Consider the following 21,127-nt stretch of genomic DNA (forward strand, 5'->3'; position numbering starts at 1 on the left):
GTTCATGGGCCTCTCACTGTTGTGGCCTCTCCCGTTGTGGAGCACAGGCTCCGGATGCGCAGGCTCAGCGGCCATGGCTCATGGGCCCAGCCGCTCCGCGGCATGTGGGATCCTCCCGGACCAGGGCAGGGACCGAACCCAGGTCCCCTGCATTGGCAGGCGGACTCTGAACCACTGCGCCACCAGGGAAGCCCTGTCTTCTTTTTTAACTAAGGTATTTAACCCATTTACATTTTATGTGGCTATTGATTTGGTTAGGTTTAAATCTATCGTCTTGACATTTGTGTTTAATTGCTTCCACCTGTTCTTTATTCCACCTTTTTCTGCTTTCTTTTGGATTAATTGAGTATTTTGTAATTGCGTTTTATCTCCCTTGTTAGCTTACTACCATCTTTTTTCATTTGTTATTTTAATGGTTTCTTCATGGTTGGTAGCATACATCTGTGACTCTATAAGAACCTAAACAGTACACTTCCATTTCTCTCCTCCCATCCTATATGCTATTGTTATCCTTTAATTCACTTCCTTGAACACATTTATTGAGATGCAATTTACATACCATATAATTTAATCATTTAAAGTATACAAATATGTTTTTTGTATAGCCACAGATAAATGCAGCCACCACAATAGTCAATTTTCACGTGCTCATGTTTTCATCACCTCAGAAAGAAACCACACACCCTTTAGCTATCACCCAGGTATTCCCTTCCCTTACCTCCAGCCCCGAGAAATAACTAAACTGTCTTCTGTCTATGTAGATTTTCCTGTTCTGGACATTTCATATGAATGGAATCATATGATGTATGGTCTTTAGTGACTAACTACTTTTTATTTACCATAATGTTTGCAAGGTTCATTCAGGTTGTAGTGTGCATCAGTACTTCATTCCTTTTTATAGTCAAACAATATTGTATTGTATAAATATACCACCTTTTGCTTATTGGTTCATCAGTTGATTGGCATTTGATTTGTTTTCAGCTTTTGGCTATTATGATTATGCTGCTATAAATATCTGCATACAAGTTTTTGTATGGACATGTGTTTTCATTTCTCTTGAGTATATACCTAGGAGTAGAACTGCTGGGTCATATAGTTACTCTATATTTAATTATTTGTAAGAACGCCTGATTGTTTTCCAAAGTGGCTGTACCATTTTACATTCCCACTAATAGTGGGAGAAGGAAGCATGGAGCTGAATGGGGAGTGTCCAGAATTACCCATTTTCCACCAGATTGCTAAATTTTCCACTGATTTGTATAATTTGCCATCTTTATCAGAAACAAACATAAGATTTAAAAGGTTTTTTCCTTTGAAAAAAGGTGAGTGATAGACTACCTGGTTTGGATGGGAAAGCTGAGGATGCCTACCATACTCTGTACCTTCACACTCATCATAGGGACCCAAAGGGACTTAGGAAACACTAAATGAGAAAAAAGCACAATGTATTAAGTGTGACTGTAGGTTCTTGAACTAACACCGACCATACTGGGACTCCTGAGGTCAGTACAAGGTCAGGACCCCACCTGGCTTCCTGCTGCACTGTGCTTTACTTTCAAAGGTGGGTAAATTATCACTGCCCTTCTCCATGGGTGTGCTCTCCTTGACATGGTATATCCTCTCCAGCCAAGGCAAGGATCCCTCCCATCCTGGATCCCATTTTATTTAGGTGAAGTTTCCTGTTGGCCAACCTAGTTGTTATAATTTGTACTTCAACTTACACAAGTGTATGTGTTTTTCCTTTCCTTTTGTTTCCCCTGGGTGGGGGGGAATCAGTAATTATTTGACTGCTATGGAAGCCTAACACATAAAGACATAAGTGTAAAAGTAAAGACACAGCCAAAGCGATTAGGCAAGACAAAGAAGTAAAATGCATCCAAATTGGAAAGGAAGCAGTAAAATGATCTCTGTTCACAGATTATATAATCTTATATGTAGAAAACCCTAAAGATTCCACAACAAAACTTAGAACTAATAAGTTCTAAGTTAGGTCAGCAATGTAGCAGGATATAAAGCCAACACACAAAAATTAGTTGCAATTCTATACACTATAAATGAACAATCTGAAAAGGAAAATAAAAAAATGTTTATTCCACTTATAATAGCATCAAAAAGAATAAAATACTTAGGAATTAACAAGGAGACAAAAGACTTCCACAATGAAAACTATAAAACGTTTCTGAAAGAAATTAAAGACATAAGTAAATGTAAAGATATCCCATATTCACTGTTTGGAAGACTTAATATTGCCAAAATGTCAATACTACCCAAAGCAATATAAAAATTCAACATAAACCCTATCAAAATTCCATTGACATTTCTTCAAAAGTAGAAAAATTCATCCTAAAATTCATATGGAATCTCAAGAAACCTTGAATAGCCACAATAATCCTGAAAAAGAAGAAAAAAGCTCAAAGACTTATACTTCCTGATTTGAAAACTTAACTACACAGCTACAGTAATCAAAACAGTACAGTACTAGTATAAGGACAGACATATAGACCAATAGAATAGAACAGCAAGTCTGGAAATAAATCCTCACATATTTAGTCAAATGATTTTTGACAAGGGTGTCACAATCATTCAATGGGGGAAAAGATAGTCTTTTCAACTAATAGTCCTGGGAAAACTGAATATCCACATGCAAAAAAAAAAAAAATGGAGTTGGACCCTTACCTAACACCATATACAAAAATTAACTCACAATAGATCCATGATCTACATGTAATACCTACAGCTGTAAAACTCTTAGAAGAACACATAGGACAAAGCTTCATGATATTGGATTTGGCAATTATTTTTTGGATATGACACTAAAAGCACAGTCAACAAAAGAAAAAAACAGGAAAATTAGACTTCATAAAAAAAAATTTGTGTGTGAAAAAACACTGTCAGTTGAGTAAAAAGGCTACCCACAGAATGGGAGAAAATATTCGCAAATCATATATCTGATAAGGAATCAATATGCAGAATACATAAAGCACTCTTACAACTCAACAACAACAATAACAAAAACAACCTGATTAAAAAATTGGGAAAACACTTGAATAGACATTTCTCCAAAGAAGATATACAACAGATGGTCAACAAGAAGGTGAAAAGATGCTCAACATCACTAATAATCAGATAAATGCAAATCAAAACTACAGTAAGATACCACCTCACGACATTAGGTTGGACACCACCAAAAAAAAAAAAAAAAAAAAAAAAAAATAGTAAATAACAAGTGTTGCACTACTATATATAAAACAGATAACTAATATAGTCCTACTGTATAGCACAGGGAACTCTACTCAATACTCTGCAATGACCTATATGTGAAAAGAATCTAAAAAACAGTGGATATATGTACATGTATAACTGATTCACTTTGCTGTACAGCAAACACTAACAGCATTGTGAATCAACTATACTCCAATAAAAAAAATTTTTTTAATAATTAATTTTAAAAACAACAAGTGTTGGTGGGGATGAGCAGAAATTGGAACCCTCTGTGCACTGTTGGTAGGAATGTAAAATGTTATAACCACTGTGGAAAATAGGCAGCTCCTCAAAAAATTAAAAATAGAATTATCACATGATCCAGCAATATAGATAGATTTAAGACACAAATAGCTATCTATCTACATATTTATATATGTAGATATAGATATGGCTGTGATATATATCAATATATATATATTGGATAATGGAATATTATTCAGATTCAGCCTTAAAAAGGAAGAAAATTCTGATACATGCTATAATCTGGATGAACCTTGAAAATATTATGCCAAGTGAAATAAGCCAATTACATAATGACAAATACTGTATGATTCCACTCATATGAGGTACACAGAGTAGTCAAATTCATAGAGTAATAAAGTAGAATGGAGGTTTCTAGGGCTGGGGAAAGGGAGAAATGGGATGTTAGTGTTTAATGGGTACAGATTTTTAGTTTGGAAAGGTGAAAAAGTTCTGGAGATGGCTGATGTTGATGGCTGTAGAACAATGTGAATGTACTTAGTGCCACTGAACTATACACTTAAAAACAGTGAATATAGTGAACTCTATGTTATGTACATTTTACCACAATTAAAATGGATTGGGGAAAAAAAAAGTAAAGACTTCTTCCTTCAGATATACTTGTCTGAGTCAGTTTGGTCTCTTGGCTTCATTCTACATATGGAGCTCTGGTCAGTGGTCCAGGCTCCTCACTGGGCATTCAGGAGTGTAAGTATAGTTTGTTCTCTTTTCGTTTGCATACTTGAAATTTGCTGAGAGTAAATCGTAAGTGTGTTCTCGCTACACCCCCCCCCCCAAAAATGGTAACTATGTGAGGTAATGGACATGTTCATTAACTTGACTGTGGTAATCATTTCACAATGTATATATACATTACAGCATCAGGTTGTCCACCTTTAAAAAAATCACATTAATAACCTAAATACCTACAATTTTTTTCAATCATACCTGAAAAAAACTGGGGAAAAATTTTATAAATTATATTCAATTTAATTAAATATAATTTAAAAGATGTGAGGTACATGTTCATTAACTTGACTGTGGTAATCATTTCACAATGTATATATACATTACAGCATCAGGTTGTCCACCTTTAAAAAAATCACATTAATAACCTAAATACCTACAATTTTTTTCAATCATACCTGAAAAAAACTGGGGAAAAATTTTATAAATTATATTCAATTTAATTAAATATAATTTAAAAGCAGCCATGTCTACCCCTCAGTGCCCTAGTTATACTCAGAGGGAAATGGAAACCATACTGAGCCCCTCTGAGAAACCAGAGCCCTCGACAGGAAGAGTGGATGACTAGAGCCACGTTATCAGTTCTTCTCAGTCCCAGAGGAAGGAACTGATTAACCAGACCACAGTAAAGGATGAGTTAGTTTTACACTGGAAATAGCTAAAATTGCTAAGCACGTATTCATTTATTCAACAAATATTTATTGAATGACTACCGTGTGTTAGGCGTTCTTCTAGCCATGAGTGCAGCGCGGTCTTGACTATTAATCTTTACTCATGATAGCTGTCATATCCCATGACATCCTAGGGAAAATAATGTGTTAAGGGGACTTCTCCTGTGTCCAGGACCATTGAGATAGGTGGGGCCCCTTTCTGGAAGACACTGGATCTTTTTAGACATTTGAGACAAGTGGGCCCAGGCAAGAGGAGGCAAGAGACCAAAGGCGTCCACTGATATCCCTATCCCCAGAGTGGCCCCGGCTTCAGAACCCTCATCTATACCAGGGAACTCAGCTCCTTCTCATCCCCAAGGGGAAGCTGGACTTGAGAATAGTGCCGGGCAGTTGCCTTTGAGGAACTGGGAGCATTAGAGTAAGATGTCCAAATAAGCACCAGATCATCAATATTATTCTATCACCCAACAAATAGTTATTAAACTATTAAACCCTTATTATATACCAAGCATGGTTCTAGATGCTGAAAATCTAACAACACGGGTAAAATCCCCTACCCTCCTGGAGCTTATCCTTAGTGGGAATACAGACAAGAAGCAAATGAGTCAGTACATTGTATGATAGGGTGTGATAAAGTTTATGAAATGGCATACAGGAGAAACTGAGATGGGAAATGCTGGGGAAGCTGGGATAGCAGAGGCAATTTTAAGTAGGAGTCAGGAGAAGTACCAAGAATTGCCATCTGAGCAGACTCCAGGGAATGAGGGCTCCCATGGTCCCTGCAGGCATCCAGAAGGGGAGGGCCGGCAGCTGGAGCCAGGGGTGGGTGGGCATCCCTAGGGAAAAAATACAGAATGAGAGGAGAAAGGGACTGAGGATGAAACTCTGAGAAGCCCAATGTTTAAGGAAAAGGCTAAAGGACACCAGGAGTTCACAGCAGGAAGAGATCAGGAGAGAAAATGGGCAATTGTGTCAATGCTTCTGGGATTGTAAGATAGGGGATTAACAGGAGCTCTGCTTGCCTGCGGGGCTGGTTACAGGACCCCATGAACTCAACACTCCTAGCACTTGACACCAAAAAGAGTGAATGCTATTGTATGTAATATTTTAAGTAAACTGATGGGGGCATCTACTAAATTTGCTACTAGAAGAGCACTGGTAACTCCAAGAGGTGCAGCAGCTTCAGAGGAATGGCAGGGAGGGGGAGAAATGCCATTTTAATGGTGAGGCAGGTGTGGAGTGTGGTGAACATCCAGGCTTCTGGACTCCCCGGCTGGAAGCTTCCCTGTGGCTTCTTATAACACCGAAACGACCCACCAGGGGAAGCCTTGGCGCACCCTCTGCTCCGCTCGTCTCCTGCCTGCCCTGCTCAAACCCCTCTGGCCTTCTTGCTGGGTCCCAACCCGCTACTTGTGTTCCCCACACAGGATCTCGTGCTCCTCCCTGCCAGCCTTTCACAAGCCTCCTTGGAAGACTTCCTCAATCACTTCTAAAATGCCCCCCTCCATCCATCACTCTCTACCATGTCAGGATGCTTTATTTTCATCACACCACTCTGTCACCCTGAAAATTATTTAATATTTGTGCTACCATGTTTATTATTTAGCTCCCCAATAAGAGGAAAGCTCCAAGAGATTGGAAACGTGTGTCTCGAGGCTCACCATAACCCGGGTGCCTAGAACACTACCACATATTAGGTGCTCAATAAAATTTTCTTATTTTTAGTTTTATTACTATTATAAAGTTCGAACTGCTAGATTTTGAAAATTGAACAACAGGTTTCATTTAGCGATTCCTGATGGCCATGGAAAAATGGGAAAATAAGGTGATTGATATTACCCATGAAGTAAAAACATAAAAACCCTTCAGGGTAAAGCAAGATTGTCGGAGAACTTGCTTTGGCCAGATCATCATTGTGGCCTTACTGAGCAACACAGAAGAAAATATTTTTAACATTATTTTTGCAGTCAATAAATAAATCCCATGCAATTATTTCTTCTTTAATTCTTTCAAGTAAGCTGAAGTCAAAAGACCAAAGAACAGCTACAGGGCAGGAATTATTTCTAATTCAGCCTCACATCCAACAAAAAAATTCTTGCACTGACCTCATTGACAGTGTGGATGATCCTCTCCTTTTTTATTTTAGAGGCACACATTTAATTAGTGCTTCAGAAGTGCTACATTTCACCTAACCTCTAACTCTCTGAAATATGTGTTGCATACCCATTTTACTGATGTGGAAACTGAGGTTCACAGCCTACAGTCAGAACTGATAGGTGATGGAGACAAGGCTTGAACTGAGGTCTGTTTGACTGTCTAGAGTAGGGGTCGACAAACTATGCTGGAAGATCCGATCTGCTTGCTGCTTGTTTTTGTAAATAAAGTTGTGTTGGGACCCAACACACTTATTTAGATGTGTCATCTATGGCTGCTCTCACACTGCAATGGCAGACTTGAGTAGTTCCATATGGTCTGCAAAACTGAAAATGTTACAGCCTCTTATAAATAAGTTTGCCACCCCCTGCTCTAGACTTTGTGCTCATCCCTTTCATCTGTCTACCACCTTAACAAATATGTCTCAGTTTATCTGTTGCTCTGAAGGAAAAAAAAAGGCTTTGTATAAAAATAGAAAGAAGAAAATGTAAACTGGGAGCTCTACGTGCAAAATTATTCTGTTACTGAAACATCAAAGAAGAATATTTTGTAAACACATTTTCTGAGGGAGAAGTTTTCTTTTTTTTTTTTTTTTTTTTGGTCCTGGTTCCTTCCAGACCACTTAACTGAAATGGAACACATATAAAAAGGATGTTAAAAAATACATTTAATAAGATCATGGCAGTGCAGTATATGCAACAAATCACACAAGCAGCTCTGGTTTTGAATTCTGTGGCTTCACAGCAAGCAGAAGTAAATGAACCTGTTGATATTTATGAGGACAACACCTATCTTCAGTGGGTAACTTAAATGTAACTCTATATTTAATTAGTCAGGTTAACTCAAGTCCAGTAAACACATCCAAATTAACTTGTATTTAAGAGGTCTTCCCAGTTCATCTAATTTTCATTTTATGTATTTCTGGGAGAGGTTACAATAAATGAGGCATAGTACATGCATTGAAGTGACACCCCAGAACTGTACAAGGAGTTTCACTTGGGAGGAGGACCTTCACATTTACTTTCAGAATATTCTTGACAGCAAAGGGATAACGATGATGATGATGATTGTCAAGATTCATGCAGCTGGGTCTGTCCCTGTTTGTGTGCCCCTAAGAGGACAGGAAGCAGAGGAGCCCATCGGGGGTGGCCCATCTCCAGAACAGATGCTCCCCATGCAGTCACACTCAGCAAGGATGTGTACAGAAAGTGTGAGGTTATTGATTAGAATCTGGGCTAAGGAACACGGCTTCTCCAGGGCTCCATGTAACGGCTAAATGTGGCACTGCCACCAGATCTGGAAGCAGCTTGGGAGGTGTGGGGCCAGTCCCACCGCATACGGGTACTGTGGATGAAACAGGATCAGCTCTGATGTCTGGTCACCTGGTGATGGAGAGCACAGGCTGTGGTGTGAGACACCCCTGGGGGGTCAGGTCCAGGCTACGGGCTTCTAGGCAAGTCATCTAAACTCTGAACCTCAGTATTTCCATCTTTAAAGTGGAGTTAGTAGTTTCTTCCTCTGAGAATTACTGTGAGAATTCAGTGCTGCACTTGACTGCATGTAAAGTGTCCGGTCCAAAGGAAGCAATTAATAATTGCTCATTGTTTTTATTATTACCTCAAATTACCTATTTCATTCTGTTGATGGTATTTCTCTAATTAACATTACTTTATATTAAAATATGAGCTATTTATTTGTGGAATAAATATTCCTTGGCAACTGTTATATGCCAAATTTGGAACTAGTTCTGAGTTACAGAAAAATGTATAAGACCTAAGTCCTACCTTCAGAGAACTGGTAACATAGAAAATAAAATAGGCGCATGCAATTACCTAAAATAATGAGAACAACAACAATAACCTGGGGCCTCAAAATGTGCCAGTGGTACGTGGGCTGTAGACTGTTCTACGGTGTACGGCATACACGCTTATATTTTTAAACCTCACGACAATCACCAAGTTAACCACTGTATTTTACAGATGAGGACACTGAGATCTGACAGGACAAATAACTTGTCCAGGGTCAACCCAGCAAGCACAGACAGAAGTGGGACCTGGATTGAGTAGAGCAGAGGCCATCTGGAAACTCTTCTGCTACCAATTTAGGAATAAAATTCCAGACCAGGGTTCTGTGATGGTTCCTGGGACCTGTGCAGCTTTATCAAAGGCTCCCCCAACCCCAGTTCCCTTGCCATCCCCCAGAATGGGAACAGGAAGAGCATCAGTCTAGCCATAGTCCAGTGATAGGAACACACAGTGAGGCTAATCTTCTGGTGCATGAGCCTTAGTCGCTGCACAGCAGCTCAGTCGGTGGGTTCCCCAACGAGCCGAACCTCGGCCTGGAGGCCCAGGAAGGTCAAGCCAGGAGCAGAACATGCCATAGTCTCAGCTGGGCCTCCTCAGCCTGGAGGATTCCTCTGGGCTGATAGAGTGAACTCCTTATCTCCACTTAGGGAAGATGCAGTTCAGCCTCCCAAAGGTCACTTTGAGAAGTCCCACTGATTAAAGGTGTTTTGTGTCATTATCCAGGGGAAGGAGTGGATTTTGCTTCTTAAAGAGGACTAGCCTATATCCACATAGACTCCAGAGAATCATGGTGCCAGAGGTGTCTCAGCGATGGCATAGGCCTTCTTTCCTCTGCTCAGATATTCAGTACTCGCTTTGCAAAGCAGGCACCCGCTTTTTGGACACCTTGAGTCATTAGAATATCTTTGTATTTTAAGCCCAAGTGTTCCTTCCTGTGACTTCTGCCCTCCAGGTCTGTCTGAGCAGTTGCTTCCAGTCTTCCATGAGAGTCTTCAGAGATGGAGACCATGTCTTAGAGAGGTCTTTTCCAGGATGAATAACCCAGGCTCCTTTACAAATTCCTCCTGTGAGAAGGTGTCAGTTCCTGGCTTCTCCATGGGTCTTCAGGGTTCTTGGAGCTGAGCCAGATCAGGGTCTGCCAGCGCTGCCTGGGCTGTTTCTTTCTTTGCCACAGGACAGTCCTGGCTCCCCATGACTCACTATGTGCTAAAGTGAAGTCACAGAGTGTCTCCTTAGATGCTGCATCTGCCCAGCTACAGTTCTTCTATATTATGCTTATGAAATGGATTTCTGGAATCGAATTTTAGAACCTTCCGTGTACTCCTAAGAAGCTTCACCTTGTTGGTCTTGGCTCAATTTGCCATTTTTCAAATTTATTTCAAATCATGATTCTGTTTTCCATTGTATACGCTTTCATGTTTTAAGTTATTAGAATGTTAGATAAATGTCTTCCATGGTGTCATTCAACTCACTGATCGAATGTTAAAGAGGATAAACTCAATGACAGAGCACTGTGGCCATCCACTAGCGAAAACACCAACTTGACAAAGAGCCAATATTTAACATTCTTAGATGCAACTGTCCCCTAACCAACAATCGCTAAACTGAAAATCCAGTAGTGAAGAGATGATTTCAAAGGGACTCAGAGAGCCAAACCTACACCGCTTGCCTTCATCCAGTGTTTCCTGTCCTCAGAACTGAAGCCTCTGGGTTCTTATCCTTATTTTTTGGATCCACTGCCCTAGACTAGTCCTCAGTCTGCTGATCCAGGGTCTAACTTAGACTCTCAGCCCAGCGTGTAGGCCCAGAGCCCTGCAACCCTGACCATATGCTCCAGGCACAGCTTTCTAAAGCAGGCATTTTCACTGTTTTTTGTCATGTTAATCTTGCTATAAGGGGCACACAATTTCTCTCCAGTACCCACTGGCAGACTCTTGGGGAAAATCAGTGTGTGTGTGTGTGTGTGTGTGTGTGTGTGTGTGTGTGTGTGTGTGTGTGTGTGTAAAGTGTGTGAAGCCAGAAGGCCTGAATTCCCCCACTAAGCGGGGCTCCTCCCATCCTTCTTTTCATAGCTAATTTAGTTAAGTGTTTGAACAATGTAAATCTGGCAGCTCCCCTCTGTTAAAGCCACAAGATTGAGGACAGGTGCCGCCCAGCTACCAGCCCTCCAATCCAACCTCCACCAGCTTTCCTGAAATAGCAAGGCCCGCTTCCGTCCCTGCTTCCCTGGAATAACCCTGGGGGAAGGATACTCCATTTCCTACGCCCAGACTGCATTATTTATTACCACCTCAGGAGTCCATATTTGGAGAAAAAAATATCACCACCGTGTGGAATGAAATCATGCAGTTGCAAATAACTGATGTGTCTGAATTCAAAGGAGCTCTCAAGGAGATTGTGTATGTATGTAAATAGGCGTGCACTTCTCAGACAGAGAGTATATGATCTCAACTCCGTTCCCTGACATGCAGGGTGACCCAGGACAGAGCAAGCAGGGCTCTGGCAACCTCAGGGACCCTGGGGAGCTTTTCTTCTTGATCACTTTCAACTCACCTGGATGAGGATACCAGGGAGTTCGTCTCCTTAAAAACACAGTCACTGCCGAGTCGGTGGTTAGAATGGAGCCCACAGCGCACGTTGGAGCACATGCCCATGCTTTTTCTTAATTATCTACTTACTAAAAACAATCTACTCACATTGCACCAGGTGACAGTTTTAGGCACAGATCACTCCTGTCCAGACCACACATGGTCTCTTCATTTTACACTCCAGATGGCCATGGAGAGCTTCAATGATTCTCCTTCCTAGGGGCACGTTGGCTGTACCTTCTGCAATAAATGCATTCCAGAAAAGTCATGTGGAACCTTAATCTAGCTTGCAACACACTAAGAGTGTTCAGTATTTAAGGCCCCTTGAGTTAGTTTGTGCAGTGAAGAATCACTTTATAAATCACTTTATAATCACTCTATAAAGGATCACATGTGCTCCTGCAATGTTTCTCAAAATGAGACATGCCTTCCCGAGTTACACAGTTTATATTTCCAGAGCACCTTAGGCTCCATAATAAAAATCGCTTTTACCAAAACACAGCCCTTCTAGAGTGAGTTATTCTCGTTCCACGACAGAAGTCCTCTTAAGTGTGTAATAAGTCTGAAATCCGAGGCAGGGGAGAGAATGAGTAAAAAGTCGCTGTCCTCATGTTGGAAATGGAATCTATTTGCTCCATGGACACTAACTAGATTTTAATTCCATCAATAGTTGCCATCTAGATGAAGGGGTCAACAGTTGCCATCTAGATGAAGGGGTCAACAGTTGCCATCTAGATGAAGAATCAGAGCTTGGGAGTCATTCACAATGGATCAAAAGCCTAGTTTCTCTTCTTTTCCTTTTTAATGCATGGCTATGGAATCTCCTGACCTCCTATCTATGGCACATGCAGGGGGACGTGCTCATTACAGGCTCTCAGTAAATATTTTATGACGACAATAACCATCATCATGGGGATCTGTCAAAAGCACTGAGTGGTCTACAACACAACCAAAAACTCGTGGACTGGTGGTCCACTGGTGGAATTTTAATTGCTAGAATCTACTAAGATATTCTTTGTGATGAAATTGTAGAAATGTTCTAAGTACATTTTGAAAAGTTGTACCTTCTCCATTTTAGGGACACAAATAAGTTACATTGTTTGAACCCTCTATACACTTACTCATTTTTGTCCACTAGATTTGCCCCAACAGAGTGTGTCAACATCACCTACTACAACAGCACTTCTCTTCCTCTTGTATTGCTAGAAACTGCTGTTTACTACATTTAATGTTTTTACATTCAGCACAGAAGAGTACAACCTGCTATATCTTCACTGAGGATTTTTTTCTTTTAGTGGAATAAATTAACACTATTTATCATATTGACTGTGTCAGCCTTGGGTTCCACCTTGTCTCTTATTCATGTTCCACTCTTGCCTTCTTTTTTAAGAAGAAACATCACTTGGTCAACATTTATTTCAAGGCCTGAAAACAGTGACTAATCGAAAATGGCCCTACTGCAATTTCTTATAATATATAAATACTTAATATAAAACTTTAAAAAATGTAGACACTATTAACTAACTCCTAAACCACACACTGTAGGTTTTTCAAAAGCAATAGTTATTTAACAAAATGTAAGATGACAATATCAAAGAATTTTCACACCTGATGAGGACACAATCAGTCGCAAGCTACTCAAACAAACACAAATCTTTTTTACATTTTCCATGTTTGTTTTTAACTTTGTTTCATAGAACCACTGATAATTGAGGCTTCTTTCAAGTATAGGATTTCTAACATTAAATTACATTTTTAAAGTATTTCTATAAAGAAGAAATGAAAAAGACACATACTACATTGTTTGCCATAAATTCATACACCAAAAAGTCAAAGCAAAAATCCATCTGAATTTATTCCTGCTTCCCCCTTCTCCAACATTAGCTTTAGATGTTTTTCTAAATATTATATAAACAGTTTTGTTAAAATCAGTTCTCTCATTTATGCAGATTAGGGGAAAATGGTTTTATAATGAGTTATCTTCAAAATTACCTTCTAGATAGCACTCCTTAGCCTTAAATTACATTGTGCACACACAACTACAACTGTTTGCATTTGCTCAGGAACATATAATCACATTAAAAGCAAATAACTTTGTAATTCATATTTTAGTTGGCTCTTAAATAGTTTCCCGGGGTGGGGGTGGGGGGTGGGGAACAAATATTTTTTGTTGTTTAAGAAACTGGTATATATAAATGAACTGACAGGTGTTCGTTTAAACTTTGAGGAAAACTACAGATGACGTTTTGGGTGTTTTTCCTAAAATGCAAGAGATATGCGCTTAATCACTATTCATATAGTGAAGGGATGGGATGGCAGATACAGACCCAGATGAAACTCTACATTTTGTAAATGTAGAGTTGGATGTTCTAAATGGAAAAACTGACACTGACAATTGTATACAGGAAACAAAGGTTAAGAAAAATGTTGAATAGCTACTCTTAAAAAGAGAGAAGTGTTATGCAACACAAAAATGAGACCTAGAGATTCGAAAAACATTCATTTTACTGTTTTAAAAGAAAAACAAAAAATAATAGGGAGAGAATCTAGACCAATTAGAACTGAGGCAGCTGTAACAAAAATGGAACACAGTACAATGATTTGAGCCCTTAAAGGAAATGACTAATTGAAATGAAATTTCACAGGTCTTCATGTCTATAATAATATATAAATGCACAAAATACAAAAAATACCAAGTCTAGATTTTTCCCCTTAGGTTTGTAATAAACTGTCAACCCTCTGCTTAATATAGTTACTTTTATAAGCCTTCCGATTAGCAGAGCATGCTATACAGGTACATGCATGCTAAAATTTTACCATGAGAATTATAGTTCTCATCTCAAACTAGTGACTTGCCTGTTACCCGTATTTATATATTTTTCATTTCCATTATAAAACACTTAAGACCTTTCCAGCGGTCCATTTTAATCAACATATTACATAAAAAAGAATCTTGATTTTTAAAATGAACCTTTTTAGTACTGTAATATGATGGGTTTAATTGAACAGTTGGAACATAATATGGTAACTACATTGTACTGTTTAATTCACAGCTGTAGGAAAATGTTTGAGTTTTAAAATATAACCAAGATGAGACTGTAGTTATGAGCAGTAAAATATTAGAAAACAGTGAATGAATAAATAAGATGCTTTTCCATCAGTGGCCATTATTTTACTTTTAGGAACCTGGAAGAAATTTTCTTCTCTGAGTTTCAAATGTTCTGGTAAATCTAGTCGTTTCTTAGCTTCCTCAATATCACCTTGAATTGATGAAATAAGTGACTCTAAAGAATCAAAGTTCTTTTCTGGTCTGAGGTAGCCAACGATGGCCACATTGAGAATTTCCCCATAGAAGTCCTCTTTGAAAGCATGCATGATACGAGTTTCCATGGACTTTTTTGTATTCTTGCAGTGTGGGTTCCATCCCATGCTCACCACCATCTTATGGACGTCTCCACTTCCAACACTGGCCCAACCATAATATATGCCAGTGGATGCATCAGCTGGAAGATTACCTACTACTTGTTCAGGAAGGTTAGCTGTAGGGATGCCCAGCTGCTTGGAGCCGCGACTGAAGCCCAGCACCACCTGGCCGCGGCAGAAGTACGGCAGGCGCCTCATGACTCCGTCCGCTCGGGGTGCGGGCTGCGGTCCAGTCCGCGCGTCTGGCGGAGCCGCAGTCGAGGCGGTGCCCGGGACCCCCGGACCAGCCGGGGGACACGGGCGGGAGCTCAGCAGGCCGGCCGGTCGGGCGAGCGCACCGGCGTGCACGGGCAGAGCGGCGCAGACTACACGCGACGCGGCGAGACCCTCACGCCGCTGACCTAACAAAACTCAGAGGCTGCGTCTGGGCTCCGGAACGCCGGCGACCGCGGAAGTCTCTTGCCCTGCTTTTGTTTGGATTCATCTTCTCATGTCTTTGCCCACTGCCTTATTTTTATTATTTTGGGATTGACTGGGTACACTGATGCAATATTTAGTTTTAACCCAATATACAAGTCTGTGATTCAAAATGAGAGTTTATCTTGATCATTTTATTAACAAGATTTATATGTTTAGTTTTATGTCTACTATAAAACATGGTTTTATGGGTTTTGTTGTTTTATGGACCTTTTTTAAAAAATGTTTATTGGAGTATAGTTGCTTTACAATGTTGTGTTAGTGTCTGCTGTACAGCAAAGTGAATCAGTTATACCTTTTTATAGACTAGACTACAGTTATCTTTTTTAACTTGACTTTTCCCGTGATTTTGGAAGTCATATCTACTATTTTTATCCTATTAGTAGTGACATTAAGTTAAATGTACTGATATCTATTTTCTCTAATTTTCATTATCAAAAATAGAGCAATGTCAATTGATTATTCCTTATGTAATATGAGGAATTCACTTTGCTTTTACTTCTTGTCAACACACATTTTAACTGACAATCCCATTTGGGTCACAATCCTTTTTTCCCCATAATTCTGTAGACAATTCTGTCTTCATGTTGCAAAGGAGAAGTGGGAGGCAAGCTTTATCTGCATGGATGCTCACTGAATCTGTTTTTATTCTTGAAATTAAAATAAATTATCAAGATGAAGTCTAGGCATTAAATTTTTTTCATTATTTTTGTCTGATTTTCAGAAAACTCAAGACTTTCTCTAGCTCAGGAAAACTTCTCCCAAATTGTTTTTTAATAATGGCTCCATTTTTATTGGTTCTTTTTCTGAAATTCCTAGTGTTTACATATTAAACATGTCTCTTGTCCATGCTTTTTATATATTCTCCCATTCTTTTTATCTCTTTGTCTTTTTTCTCTGAGTTTTGTGATGTAAAAGTTGACTTCTGCTCCATCAAACCTGTTTGCTGCAGGATCCATTTTGCTGTTCACTTCCTCCATTTCAATCTGAAATGAACATTTTTTTTTTTAAATCTCCGTGCTGGCTTCCATAACCTGTTTGTTTTTCTCTTTATGGTTCCCTGCTCAAATTTCATAGAAGAAATGTCCTTTTGAAGCTTTTTGGAAACACAAGTCAGGAGTGCTTCCCGCGTCTCTTGTAGAAACTATATTTCATAGAAAAATATTTTCTCTGATTCCTCAGAGTGGTCCCTTCTGTTGAACTCTGCTATCTTTTCATTTGCCTGGCAATTTTTCTCTGTGTACTCATCATTACAAAGGGAGCACAATATTTGTCCAGGACCAGGAACTGAGATCCCAGTCTGAATTGTTCCGACCCAAGGGAAGGGAAAGGAAGAAAATATAGGTTTAGATTTACTAAATACTCAAGTTTTGCTTTGCTGATTCAGTGGCCTGGGGAGCTAGGCAGCTCAGGAGTGAACCAGCAGAGGTGGCCCCGCACGGTGCTCTTCATCTCTGCTCAGTGTCTTTGCTAAGTTTTGGAGGCTGTCAGGTGTTTTTTGGGAGTGTCCTTGTTCTTTGCTGAGTGCTGGCCGAGGGTCACTCCTGTTCTCGACCTGGGCTTATCGTCCACAACAGGTGTCATCTGGGGGTTAGAGCCACCATGGGTTTGTGAACTGACAGTGTGATTTCCATCTACTGAGTCCCTAACTCCCCCCACCGCCCCTCCCCCGCAGCGCACTGCCCGGCAAAACTACTACAGGGCATTGGAGGGAGTCTCCCAGCCTTTCCTCCTAGTACTTCCTGGGTAAATTCCTCCTTTACATGTGAGGAACTGCACATCCTCACAGTGCTCGTCTAAAAGAAGCTCCGGGACATTCTGGACGTGAGACTGTCATGCTCCCCTACTCTCTACAGCTGATTCACATTTCCCTGTTTTCATAATAACTGAACATGTTAGCACGAAAGTTGCTGAGGATAATTTCTCTTATTTCACAGTATATATGTTTTGCTGAATTTTCTTCCTGGAACCGAAAGAGTCCAATTTTCTTTCCTTTGGAACAAATGGTATGTAAAACGCCATATAAACCCCATTTTAATTTAGAAGCTGTTCCATGGAATATATTGTCCAGTTTAACAATGAGTCCCATTGTCAAATTTATTCTCAATATAAAAAGCAGTCACAGATTATCAAAACTTGCAAGCTGGTCAGTGTTCTTTCTATAGGTTTCTGGTGGGATGTTTTGCAGATAACATTCTGTGTAGGAAGCAATCATGGCTTCATTCCATGATAGGCAAGTTGCCAGGAAATACTAAATCAAGTGGCAATAGATTCCCTAAAGAAAGTTGTTCCTGATTTATGATGACTGTTCCAACAATACTGCTGAACTTTTTACACATGGAAATGACCAGTGAGTTATGTTTGCATTATGTCAGAGAACAGCCAACCTGCCAGATCCAACGTTGCAGCTGGAATGCAGAAAAGCCCCATTATGTTAATTTCCAAAGTCTGGGAAAAATGACTTCTTATTCCCAAAGGGTAAGTACTTTTTTTTCCCTCCGGCACATCTCACACCCTGAATCTATGGTGGCATTTAAAAAAGTGGGAAACAGCCTAAGCTGGGTTTGAGGTGGGGTATGGTGGAGGCAAAGATGGCAGCAGTGGAGGGGCTGACGACAAGGGGAAAAAAGGAAGACTGATCAATAGCAGGGGGTCGCCAAGGGCCGAGGAGGGGTCTGCATTATTTTCGAGAATTGATCACAGTTTCAAGAGAAAAGTTCAGCAGACTTATCTTCCAACTGTTGGAGTTGCCTGGAACCCTCAACAGAGTCTGTGTGTGGCTGTGTGTTATATCTGTGTCTGTGAGATTGTGTGTTCCTGTATTTTGCTCCTGGAACTTTAAGAAAAGCCTAGACCAGCATTATCCAGCAGAAATGTAATACAAGCCACATATGTAATTTAAAATTTTCTAGTAGCCACATTAAAAAAAAAAACTAAACAACTGGTAAAATGATTTAATAATACAATTTATTTAACCTAATATGTCAAAAATGTTATCATTTCAACACATAACATACCTAAAACTTATTAATGAGATAGGTAACACTTTTCTTTTTATAGTGGGTCTCTGAAATCTGGTGTGTATTTTACACTCACTCAGAGCACATCTCCCTTTGGACCCGCCACACTTCTCAATCCCAATAGCCACACGTGCTAGCTTGTGGGATGGAGCAGGCTGGAGAATGAAGAACAATCACCCTCTCAGTTCTGACTCATTCAACTCTGCTCAACTCTTTGTGTTTCCCTAAACCTGCAGTTCCCCCTCCTCTGGAGACCCCAGAACACACCTGTCAAAGGCACTCCCACTACCAGCTCCTTGAAGAATATGGTACATGAAGCATCACTCTTTGGGCTGTTCCATCAGCCTTCCTTACTCAACAGGTCAAGTAAAACCTTATGATTAAAAACCCAAGAACCTGGGAAATACATGTGTAAAAGCACCTTGACACATCAGCATTGCATTTGGACTTCCAGGAGAAAGCCGTTCTTTCTCCCTTGGTCTTCGCTGCCCCCTTCCAACCTTTGTCTTGCTAACATTTCTCAATAAATGTTCTCCCTCCTTCCTCCCTGGTCTCCTTTTCCAGACTGAGCAGGATGTGGGCGAGGGGGGCTGCTGGGGGCATTTCTGTGTCCTGTCCTGGGGAAGATGCTTGCGGAGGGGAGGCAGGGAAGGTGGAGCCAGCTCTCACTTCACTGTCAGTCCTGCAGCAGAAAAGTCTGAAGGTGGACCAGTGCATCTACATAAAACAAAAGGCAAGGCTGGCGGGACTCCCTGCAATGGTTCTCGAAGATCTACAGAGGGGTAGACACATGAATGAAGCTGTCCAGATGTCAGATGAGATTGGTGGGAACTGTGGAGAACTGGAGAACACTGGCCCCACCCAGGGCATTTCAATTTACTTTTTAACCCTGTGCAGGCCGAACTACACTGGAAAGAGCCCCAGAGTCATTAGTTTGTGGTACACACTGCCCTGCCAAGTCACACAGGTAATGACCTTTCCTAGTAAAGGGCCATGTCCTGGGGATTCACATCACAGCCTGACAGTGGGTATCTGGAGATCTGATGCTTTGCCTCCTGACTCCCCTTTCTTGGGATCTGCTGTCTATCAACTGCCTGGCTTGATGTCTGGGAACCCTGCTCACCTTCATCTTCATGCATATTGACAACCACATCACTGACCTTACAACCAACCTCCTGACCTTGCAGATTCTCAGTCCTCATTTCTAATGGCCCAAAATTCCATTCAGAACTGGATCCTCAAATGGGGTGAAATGTAACATGCAACTTGGAATCATGGGGCAGTTGGTTACCTCTGAACCTATGTCAGTCACTGACTTTCTCCACAAAGCTGTAGGCACACCGAAGCCCAAGTATTTGGAGGCTTAAACCCACCAGCTCTGCCCAGAAGTCCAGGTAGAAGCACTGATGCCCTGCCCAGTCCGGACCAGACCTCTTCTCAAGAGGTGAGACTCTTCCCTAAACTTCCAGCAAAGTGCCAGACAGATCAGATTGAATAAAAACGTCGTTACCTTCCTATTTCACCTGCATTTACTGGAAGCTTCTGCTATTGCCCAAATACTGGAACAGATTTCCCCTTGGAAATGACACTGGCTTGATCTTGCCTGCCTCTGCCACACCTAGTCCCAGCTTCCTCTTCCTCCTGGCTCCAACCCCAACACACTGCCCTGCCAAGTCACACAGGTAATGACCTTTTTTTTTTTCCCCATGTCTTTCTTCTTCTTGGAAGGAAATAAGCTAGAATGAGGAGAGGAAGGGCTTTTGAGTCTGAGAAATCTGGTTTTGAATCTCGGCCCCAAGATTTAATGATTCTGTGATCTCAGGCAAATTACTTAACATCTTTGAGCCTCAGTTATTTTCACCATAAAAATGTGATCAATCCTATTTCATAAGCCTGTGGGGAAGATCAGAAAAGATAGTGCTCCTAAGATACTTAGCATATAACAGACATTTGGTACACATTGGCTAGTGTTACCATTGAACCAGCACTTTGCCCACATTGCGACTACCAGTCTCTTCTTCCCTCTTCCCTGTTCTCAATCACCATTAGGAGCCTTTTGACCCCATTGGTAGCAACAATAGCCTGGGTCCCAGGGATTGCTATTTTCCACTGGTCTCCCACAGACCGCCTAGCAATGCCCTACCCATCCCCAGCTCTCTTGGCATATTCTCTGCCTGTGGCTGGGACCCATTTAGTCCTTCTAAGGTCCTTCCCTGTCTTCTTCCAAGAAGCCACATCCCATGCTCTGGATGACTGGATTAGGGAGGGGCACTAGCCTCAATCATCAGGAGGGCCAGAAAGAGATGAGGAAATAGTGCAGCTCCTAGAGATTTCCAACACAGCATAAACCACTATGGGGTGAAAACAGCTTCTCTAAATACAGGCTAGATAGATATGGCAACAGTTCACTGCCAAGACCTTTCCAGGGTTGCATCTTAATGGGTACAATGTTTATTTAACGTCAGCCATACCTGAGCTATCTAATAAGAGCAACCATTGAATACTGTTCTTGTCTCTACCTAGAGTCTATTCTAGAGCTCAGCCCTTTTAGGTTATAAATCAATGTCTCAGGGTGAGTGATGCTAGCTACTACAACTAACCCTAATATCTCAGTCACTTAACACACAAAGGTTTATTTCTCAGACAGTATTTGATGTGGGTCAGGCAGCCCCCTCCATCTGGAACTATATGACCTAGGACAGTGGCCTCCAAAGTCCCAGCAGGAGGGAAAGAGGAGG

At 40.8% G+C, this 21,127-nt stretch overlaps 1 pseudogene; it reads right to left on the reverse strand.

Annotated features, from left to right (window-relative positions):
• Positions 1-14,571: 14,571 nt before the first annotated feature.
• Positions 14,572-19,591, reverse strand: LOC103081077 (riboflavin kinase pseudogene; annotated as a pseudogene).
• Between the last annotated feature and the right edge of the window lie 1,536 nt (positions 19,592-21,127).

The sequence above is a fragment of the Lipotes vexillifer genome, unplaced genomic scaffold (genome assembly GCF_000442215.2).
Source record: "Lipotes vexillifer unplaced genomic scaffold, Lipotes_vexillifer_v1.1 scaffold375, whole genome shotgun sequence".
Taxonomy (NCBI): domain Eukaryota; kingdom Metazoa; phylum Chordata; class Mammalia; order Artiodactyla; family Lipotidae; genus Lipotes; species Lipotes vexillifer.